General features: G+C 38.3%; 1 pseudogene; it reads right to left on the bottom strand.

Annotated features, from left to right (window-relative positions):
* Positions 1-8,531: 8,531 nt before the first annotated feature.
* LOC117084949 lies at positions 8,532-9,165 on the bottom strand (annotated as a pseudogene).

The raw sequence follows: 9,165 nt of genomic DNA on the forward strand, positions 1-9,165 counted from the left end.
AAATAACTATCATTTGAGAAAATGTCTCCTTTTCTTAGTCTGTCACAATGAAGTATAATCAGTCTGTATAGAAATATGCACCATACAGGTAAAAATGCTTTGAAAAATATGTGATTTCCTCTTTCTGTTATACAGAAAACATAGTAATTACATAAAATATTACAGATATGTCAGCTTTGGAAGTCTGATAATAATGTTCCTGACTAATAAAAAATCCAGTTACTAAGAAAATTAAAGTAAGGCAGTGAAACCAATAGATGCTTAAAGAAATCATGATATTAAGCATATTGAGGTACGCCTAATCTTTTAGATCACTGAGATGTCACTCTGTGGTGGATGCTTATAAGAAGATATTCAGCTCCATAAAGAAATGTGATAATTAAATAATTTAGTGGCAACTTTTATGGTATCATACTGGCATTTTTCTTTTCCACACTTATTCAAGCGTGGTGGTTTCTGACTATTTTCTTTTTCTAACACAAGAAGAAAAAATAAATTGTTTTTTTATTTTTTATTCCTCCTACACATATATCACACACATGCACAAAGTTACAAAATGTAACTTAAAAAATCAAATATAGTTAAAGATTGAAGTTAAATTGAAAACTTTTAAATTGTTCAAAGGAATTTTTTTTTTTTTTTTTTTTTTTTTGAGATGGAGTCTTGCTCTGTTACCCAGACTGGAGTGCAGTGGCACGATCTCCGCTCACTGCAGCCTCTGCCTCCCAGGTTCAAGTAATTCCTTGCTTCAGCCTCCTGAGTAGCTGGGATTACAGGTGTCAGCCACCACGCCCACCAAATTTTTGTATTTTTAGTAGCGACAGGGTTTTACCATCTTTGCTAGGCTGGCCTTGAACTCCTGACCTCCTGATCCGACTGTCTCAGCCTCCCAAAGTACTGGGATTGCAAGCATAAGCCACAGTGCCTGAATGGAAATTTTTTTGACATAGAAAAAATACAAAATGTGATCAGCTTACTAGGTGTCTTTGCAAGTTGAAAACTATGTAATTTTGCATACTGAATCTTTATAAAATATAATATTGAGATATCTGATCTCTGATAATTTTCTTTCCAGGCCCATGACCAGACAGTCAAGCCATTAGTCACTGTCAGAAGTCTGTATATATTCCCACATTGACCACTTAAACAAAATGAATGGTTAGTGATATAATTTGACTGTGTCCCCACCCAAATCTCATCTTGAATGATAATTCCCTGTAATTCCCATAATTCCCACATGTTGTGGGAGGGACCCAGTGGTAGGTAATTGATTCATGAAGGCAGGTCTTTCTCATGATAGTGAATAAATATCTGATAAATAATAGTGAATAGTATATGATGGTTTTATAAAGGGGAGCTCCCCTGTGCACGCTGTCTTGCCTGCCGCCCTGCCACATAAGACATAAGACATGACTTTCTACTATTTTGTCTTCCACCATGATGGTAAGGCCTTCCCAGCCATGTGGAACTGTGAGTCCATTAAACCTCTGTTTTTTTCTTTTTTTTTAATTACCTAGTCTCACGTAAGTCTTTACTAGCAGCATGAGAACTAACTAATAGTTAGGCATACTCCTCATAATTCTACTCAATAAGAAATTATTTTTCTCACTACCTTTTAAAACCACCCCTGAATGTGACTGTAATGTAGCTACAGTACATTCTTAGCTGCTTCTTTCATGTCAGTATGTCCTAATCATAAAGTAGAAGTTGGGCATTTTCCTTCTCTGCTAGGTACTAGTATCACCCCCCATAGGTGACAACCGTGGAAGAGGTTCTGCTGTTACTGTAGTGGGTAACCTGGGAGTCTGGGCTGCCTGCCCCTCAGCTTATCCATGCTTACTGTTCTCTGCTGAATCTCAGATGTACAATTTCCATTTTTGGATGAACTGCTTTTTCATCCCATTTAACTTTGTGACTTGGAACAGCTGACATAATTCAGATCATAGGAACAGTTCTTTGATGCCTACTCACTTGGTGGCCTATCATCAAATGTTTCATGTCTATGGAAGCCCTGGAACATGCCAAGAGCTACCTCTAAAATGATACACAAATCTCTTCTGAGGATGGGTTGGCTTTTGTCCAGAATTCCAGGGGACTTTGTTGTAATTTTCTCACAGAGGCAACACAAATATAACATACCATATAGTTTGCAATCGCTGACACCATAGGGCTTGATGAATCACTGTGGCAGAATAGTTTGCCCCTCAGCCTAGACCCGCTTCAGAGATCTCAACAAATCTGCAGCCTTCTTTGTCACCCAGTATATTGGCCTGGAGCAGTATTGCTAAATCTGGGATATGTTGCCTCAAGAACTCAATGAGGTCTACCAAGAGCTGTACTTTATTTATTATGGGTGGGATCTGACAGGTCATGAACCTTAAAAAGTTGACTGAAGTGTCAGGTCACTGAATCTTTAGAGTGTTTCTTTTTTATCCTCTGGAGCATATGCATGAGACACCAAAGCTCTAATAGTGTAGATTTAGCTACTTCTTGCTCGTACTGTCCAATTAGGGTGATGTTATTGTTTTAATGGATCAGTGTGATATCCTGTGGAATATTCAGGTAGTACAAATATCTTCATAATATATTAAGGAAGAGGGTAGGAAAATTAGTATGGTACTAGTGCAGAACTGTCAATGAGTATTGTAATCCATCTGAGGTAAATGGAAACTGTTCATCGTCTTCTTGCCTAATCAAAATAGCTGTATTCCACATACCTAAGGCCTTGTTAATTACTCTAGCAACAATTTCACATCTCTTATAGCAATGTGGTTAGAGCTACCACTGGTTGAGTTTGCAGTGGTCTTAAGCATTTTTCTACAATCCTTTCACCTTTTTTTAGGAATCAAACTAGTGAATTAAATTAATTACAAAATAAGAAACCACATTCTTCCTTCTTTTAGGTTTTTACAGGGAGAATATCTGCCATGTCCCTGCCTCCCCAGTATGTAATACTACCTTTGCTGTTCTACTTTGAAGTCATTTTGTAAGTTTTCTATTTGGCTTTCCAGAAAGGCCTCTCCCAAAGACCAAGTACTCAGTGTGAAATTTATCCCAACTGCCAGTTGTGTCCATTCCAATATCACACTCAGGGACTGAGGAAATGACCACTAAGAGTAATGGACCAAAGAAACTGGCTGAACTTCAACCAGGACTTCATTTACTACCTGGCTCCCATAGACCTCCTTTCTAAAAGTGGGACCGTGGTGACACTTTGACTCTTCAGTTACAAGTGCCAACTCAATCCTGGTGTTCAATAATTCCTCAAAATGCCTGCATAAATGACCATAGGTTCCTCTGGGTAATGGTTTGGATAAACCATTACCATATATATTCCTTGCAAGGTCACAGGTTTATTCATATTAGGAGCCTAGTGACCAGTTCAGTCAAATAGATTTCAAGTTTAAAACTTAACTTAGGACTGGGACTTGAGAAAAAAAAATCACAGAATTTTCATAGGACACTTTTAGTATCTAATTCCTCCCATGGTTGTCTTTTAGTGACTGTAGATGTTAAATAACACACTCTTTGGCTGCCATTCTATTTTGTTCTTCAGAACACCATATTCTGTGATTCATTTCCACAGTTCCTTGTGAGGCAGTGCTTTTGTTCACCCCTTAAGTATTGCTTTAGGTAAATGTAGTTTCATGCCCTATTTTCTGGTTAAGTGATGCCATCTGGCTTCTATTATTTCAGAGCCCAATCATCTCAATGGACACTAAGGAACTCGGTTCTATTAGCAGTTACCCCTCCAAGTCTTAGTCTCTGTCTGGAGAAGAAATAAAATTCACAGTGGTGTCAGTGCTCCTTTTAACAGCTCATTTCTCATATATCCTCCGGGCCCTAATGCCCAGCTGATCTTCATATAATCTATCCATTACAAAATGTCCACCTTGCACAGCCACTTTATTCGTGGTTCCACTAAGCCAGAGAAACTCAATCATTTTCATATCACTCAGCGCTGGCTGTTGTTTTTTTTAGGCTTCTGACAGCCTTAATAGTGAGTATATTCCACCTCCCAGTGTCTTGCCAGAGTTTATATTCTGTGTTCCAAGAAAGTGCCCCAAAGTGAATGAATTATTTCTTATCCTACTTATATTGGATTCTATTGATAAAATTTCAATCTTGGGGGTAGTTTGCTGACTCGTGTACATGGGAGCTCTTTGGGTATAAAATCTTCTCCCATCTCTGCCACTTAGTTACTGGCCAATTATCAGAAGAGGTGCTCCTCTATCTGCCTTTCTGAGAGGAAAAATCTTTTTCAATATCTTTAGCACACATGTAAGCTATGAGGGCTCAGGAGAGTCATGCAGGGACGGCATCCTTGAGATAACATAGAGATATTTTCATCTCATATTTCAGGATCCCAAATTCCTTCTAATACCCTCATCTCGCATAGCAGATCTTCTTTAAGGGCTGAGCATTTAAAGGTCTGCAAAGCTCTGCAGACTTCAGTTAGCTGCTCTGTTTTGTTTGTTCTTCCATTGCAAGAAATGAAATTTTCTTTTTAGAAGTATTAAGTGAGGATTCCCTTTTCCTTGGGTTTTTTGTTTGTTTGTTTGTTTGTTTGTTTTTGAACAGCTTCAGTATTACTGGTACTAGTTCTTCCAGGACACAAAATCAATGAACAAAAATCAGTTGCATTTCTATACACTACTAATGACCAAGCTGAAAACCAAATCAAGAACTAAATACCATTTCCAACAGCTTCCCAAAAATGTGTCTAGGAGACCGGGTGCGGTGGCTCACGTCTGTAATCCCAGCCCTTTGGGAGGCCAAGGCGGGTGGATCACCTGAGTTCAGGAGTTCGAGACCAGCTTAGACAACATAGTGAAACCTTGTCTCTACTGAACATTCAAAAATTAGCCGGGCGTGGTCACGCACACCTGTGGTCCCAGCTACTCAGGAGGCTGAGGCAGAAGAATCGCTTGAACTCGGGAGGCGGAGGTTGCAGTGAGCCAAGATTGTGCCACTGCACTCCAGCCTGGGTGACAGAGCGAGATGCCCTCTCAAAAAAAAAAAAAAAAAAGCAGCTGGCAGAAAACTTCCTGCAAAGTTCAACTATTCTTTAAAAAATCAGAATGTTTCTGTAAGGGCAACACCTTATCGATAACATAATATTGTTTAGCGATATCAATATTGAAGTGTTGAAGCATAGCCATTCATTTTCTTTAATTTTACTTTCACACAGTTTCAACAATCAAAAGGATGTATAAAGCCTAGTAAGAGAAATAGCAGTCACATGCCCTTGTCCCATTCTCTTAGCTCTTTTGTTAGGCATTTTTCTTCACATCTATAAAATATATGCTTACGTTGCTGCTTCTTGAGTTTTTAAAGACAGTATCTATTGGCTTCCTACCATGAAAATTGAAGACTAAGTTCTCTTTTGTTTCCCATGTTTTAAACCATATTTTCCCATATTTCACACTTGTCACCTCATTCTCAAAATATAATTTTATTGTTTTATTAGTATTCAGGTTTTCATTATGACTCTGTACAGGGGTGAAGGCTAGTCACAGTTTAGTCTTGGTTTGAGTCTACATAGAATTTAACTTCTGGCAGAAGTTTAGTTTTCTTTCCTTTTTTTTTTTTTTTTTCTTTTTTCTTTTCACTCTTGTTGCCCAGGCTGGAGTGCAATGGCATGATCCTGGCTTACTGCAACCTCCACTTCCTCGGTTCAAGTGATTCTCCTGCCTCAACCTCCCAAGTAGGGATTACAAGTGTGCATCACCACATCCAGCTAATTCTGTATTTTTAGTAGAGGCAGGATCTGATCCTGTTGGTCAGGCTAGTCTCAAACTCCTGACCTCAGCCTTGGCCTCCCAAAGTGCTTGGATTACAGGCCTGAGCCACCACACCTAGCCAGAACTTTTGTATTTAAACCAATTTTCTTCTCTTATTTACTTAACTATTTGGGAACATACCATTAATTTACTCCAAAATTCCTGCTGTTAATATCAATCTCCTCAGCACATTCAAGCACATCAAATGCTTTACTGACTTAATATCTCAGAGACATATTTCCTCGTGAGCACGAAAAGTCACCAGCTTGGGCTCAGTGCTCTTGAGGCTTGTGATTCATCTGTCCTACTGGGAGGACCTTTCCCCTCTCCTTCTGGAGATTCACTTCTCTTTGCACATTGAATCTTCCTTCTAGGTCACATAGGTTTCTTTTCCTTTTTCTTGGTTTACTTCATTTTACTGGTATATTACTCAGGATTCTGCAGAGAAACAATCTATAAGATATAAATAAAGAGAATTATTCCTTTTTTTTTTTTTTTTTTTTTTTTTTTGAGACGGAATCTCGCTCTGTCACCCAGGCTGGAGTGCAGTGGCACGATCTGGGCTCACTGCAAGCTCCGCCTCCCAGGTTCCCGCTGTTCTCCTGCCTCAACCTCCCTCGTAGCTGGGACTACAGGTGCCCGCCACCACGCCCAGCTAAATTTTTGTGTGATAAAGAGATTTATTCTAAAGAAATGATTCATATGGTTATGGAAGCTGAGAAGTCCCATGATCCACCACATAGACACTGATGACCCAGAAAGGCCAGTCGCGTAAGTCAGTCTGGGTCTAAAGGCTTGAGAATCAAGGAAACAAAATGATGTATATCCTGGTCCCAGGGCAAGAGAATAATTACATGCCAGCTAAAGGAGTGGTACAGACAAAGGGGTAAATCCTCCTTTCTTCCATGTTTTACTCTATTCATGTCTCAATGGATTGAATGGTGCCTACTCACATTGAAAAGACTATCTGCGTTACTGAGTCTAATGATCCAAATGTTAATTTTATCTGAAAACATCCTTACGGACTTCCTCAGAAATAATGTTCAACCATTTATCTGGGCATCCCTGATCCAGTTCAGTTGATGCAAAACTTATACATCACTGGTGGAGTACATCAGCTAGCAACTTACTGAAAAAAGAGGAGTGGAGATAATTTTTGAGATTATGCATGTGTGAAGAAAATGTTTTTCTACCTTCATACTTGACTGATGGGTGATAAAATATACAGTTTTATTTTGGGCACAAGTCCCACCCAGGACTTTGAAAGTGCTTTTGTTTTGTTTTTGTTTTTGTGTTTTCAACTGGTTGCCTGTACCACTACTGAAATCTCTGATGCAATTATGAGTCCTGATCCTTTTTATGTAACCTATATCTATATCTTCTCCCTCTCTCAAAACCTTTAGGATCCTCTCTTTGCCAAACTTCAGTTTTCTAGAATTTCAATGTGATGTGCTTTAGTACAAGGGTTGCAGAAACCAATTAGTTTCTTTTCACCTAGGAAATATGCTCTACTGTGCTGGGCAAATCCCTTGAATGATTTCTTTGATATTTTATACCTCTCCTTTTCTCTATTTTTTTTATTTTTGGAAATATTTTTAGGTGATGTCATATTGATCCTCTAATTTTCTTTACCTGTCTCACTATTTCTCATCAATTCTGTTTTCTAACATTTCAAGACACTTTCTAGATTTTATCTTCTAATATTTCAAATGCATATTTTCTAAAAATTTCTGAATACATACATACAATTATTAGTAAATTAATAATAAATTACTTGAATTTTTAATTACTAAGGTGTCTCTTTTCTCCAATTTCCTTTTTACATTTTTCTGTTGTGTATTTTGGTCTCCATCTCTCTTATTAGGGTTTCTCTCAAACTAACAATCCCTACTTTTTCATTAATTTATATGTTTAGGGTACTTAAAAGAAGATGGGAAATTCTCTGGGCATGGGTTCAACTTATGGATCTATGGGCTGGTCAAAGCCTCAAGAAGATTCTTCTGTCATCTATTATGAGGATTACATTTGTCTGTAAAATTCAGAGGATCAAGAGAACCACAAGTCTAGTTTAAAAACATTCATGTAATGCTTTTTTAATTTTTTTTAATTTTTTATTTTATTTATTTATTTATTTATTTTGAGATGAAATATTGCTGTATCACTTAGGCTGGAGTACAGTGGTATGATCTCGTTTCATTGTAACCTCCATCTCCAAGGTTCAAGCAATTTTCCTGCCTTAGCCTACCAAGTAGCTGGGACTACAGGCATCTGCCAGGACACCCGGCTAATGTTTGTATTTTTAGAAGGGACAGGATTTCATCATGTTGTCTAGGCTGGTCTCGAACTCAACCTCAAGTGATCCTCCCACCTCAGCTTTCCAAAGTCCTGGGATTACAGGTGTGAGCCACCATACCAGGCCTCTCTTTTTATTTTTTTGAAGTCACTGCCACCAATAGTACTGTGCAGTTTTATTAACCATTTAAATATCTTGTAAGATACTTAACTATTTAAGCATCTGGTAAGATTGGGACACAATTGGGATTGAAAAGTGAACATATATTCAACATTTAAAAGTTCGAAAGAAACCACTACATACTCTTCACAATGTTTTCACAGAGCAAATACAGTACTTGCCATTAGCCCAGTGCACCAAGTGTACTGAAATAAAAAAGATGCAACGAGAAAAATATCTACATTAGAAAGAACCACACTTTCACTTTCACCCCTTTATCCCCTAAAACAACATCTTACAGTATGGGTTTATGTATCCAGAGGATTGTCAGAAAGGACAGAATAAATGACACTGGCCAGTAGTTTTTGGATATTTAGGAAATAGAGGATGAAAGTCAGTTCTCAGAACAAATTAGTCAGCTTCAGTCTCATCAGCAGGACCTCTGGATTCTTTGTTCTTCTACACTTGTTCGATGTGCTTATCCTTCTCCGACAAACACTCCAATTTGACAGCTATTTGTGCCTCTCTGTTCTCTTCATTAGCTTCCATTTTGTGGGTCAGGTTATTTTTGCCATTTTACTGAAGTTATTATTCTCTTCTATTGCTTTCTAAACCACTTATTTCTCCATCCTTTGCAAGCTGCTTCAAGACTTCAGCTTCGTAGGACTTGTGTCTTTCTTCTGTAGCTTCTCATATCTTCTGAGTTTCCTCTAAGGAAATGGCCCTTCATCTGTAGAGAGGAGGAAGGGAATTATAGAATTGATTCTTTTGACTGAGGGCTGAGAATCAGCTCAAAATCCTGGCCTCAAAAGCACTCTTCTCCAGTTCTTTCAAATGGATATCAAAAGAAGCCGGGTAAATGGACAACAAGTGACTGGCAGTGTGTTCTATAGAATCCACTGGGGTAAAGAAAGGCCGTGAGCCCACCAT

The sequence above is a fragment of the Trachypithecus francoisi genome, unplaced genomic scaffold (genome assembly GCF_009764315.1).
Source record: "Trachypithecus francoisi isolate TF-2019V2 unplaced genomic scaffold, Tfra_2.0 Lachesis_group1, whole genome shotgun sequence".
Taxonomy (NCBI): domain Eukaryota; kingdom Metazoa; phylum Chordata; class Mammalia; order Primates; family Cercopithecidae; genus Trachypithecus; species Trachypithecus francoisi.